Source organism: Ailuropoda melanoleuca, chromosome 14, assembly GCF_002007445.2.
Source record: "Ailuropoda melanoleuca isolate Jingjing chromosome 14, ASM200744v2, whole genome shotgun sequence".
In the NCBI taxonomy this organism is placed as follows: domain Eukaryota; kingdom Metazoa; phylum Chordata; class Mammalia; order Carnivora; family Ursidae; genus Ailuropoda; species Ailuropoda melanoleuca.
This window is the reverse complement of record NC_048231.1, coordinates 6,751,734-6,753,086: the sequence shown is the minus strand read 5'-3', so window position 1 is coordinate 6,753,086 and position 1,353 is coordinate 6,751,734.

The following is a 1,353-nucleotide window of genomic DNA, read 5'->3' as shown; positions in this document are numbered from 1 at the left end:
TGGGAGCGCACCTGGCACTCCTGGCCCCCGCGCGAGTCCCCGCGGCGCGACCACGTGCAGCCACGGCAGCGGACCACCCAAAGGGAGGGCTGGCAGATGGGGTGGGGACCGGGGGAGTGAGCCCCGCATTTTCTGAGACGCAAAGTAGCAACGTTTGGTTTTAAATTAGGGGCACTCTCATTTAAGCACCCCCCACAACACGCCGAGTATTTAAAGACACGGCAGATATTACCTTTAAAAGGTAGGGTTAAAAACTGTGCAGGGTGAAAGCTTGTTTGGGGAAAAAAATTACATCTATGAATTGAAACAACAACAAAAAACTTTCCTAGGAGTGGCTTTGGGTGTAACGGTGTTATTATGGTTCATTGCCAAATACTCTTAGAAGCCCAAGACCCCAGACCCTTGTCTCCCTAGTCTAGGCGGCAGGTAGAGGTGATCCGATGTGTGTGCGGAGGTTAGAAGGGCACAGCAACCCAGCCCCATCCATCTTTTACACCTTATTTCCGATGTCTGCTTAAGCTTGTCCCTCTCAATCAAGCGGGGGTGGGGAACGGGAGATGGCTTCCCTCGCAATTTCAGTCCCAGAGCCCTTTGGCACAGGCAGCATCTACCCTCCACCGTGACTGGAGGGCTAGGTTGCGTATTTTCATACATTTCCTGGGTCTTTAAACAAGTTGCTAGCCGTAACAAAAAACACCGCAAGCATTTATTTTATTTGTACACACAACGCACTGGTTTCATTAACCAATGAAAGGTATTGCTGTGAGGGCTTAGGTGACATGCTTCGGGTTTAACGTTACCTACCGCGGCTTTCCCGGGAGTTCCAGCTGTGAGGTCCTCCCGAGGGCTGAGTAGCGCGATTGGCTCCTCCTGGGCCCTCCCCGGCAAACCAAGCAGACGAAGAACCTATTAAGGTGGAGTAAAGAATTACCGAAAAGCAGTTGTACTTACCTTTCTTTGATAGGATCATGGTCTTTGGGGAAGTAAATCTCAGTTACCCGCTTTTGGATGTTTTTCTAGGAATCTGTTTTCCCTTTGTAAGGTTCAGTAGCTCTCACTGACACTTAAGAAAGAACCATTAGGACACAATAGCAAAGCTGACTCTAAGTTGTCAGAAATTTAAGGTAAAATTAGAGACAAGAGCTGTAAAACAGGAAAATCCCTAAGCATCTGCCTTGGTTGTAATGAAGAAGTCAGTCTATCTTTGTGCTGTCAGCAAACACCAGTCTGTGAAAATGTCATTTATGTCCCCAGATGGGTTGCTAACCCTGCTTACTGACACTTTTGAACTTTAAACAAGCCGAAAGAAATCCATGCCACTCATAACTAATTGAGATGCTATTACTAAGATCC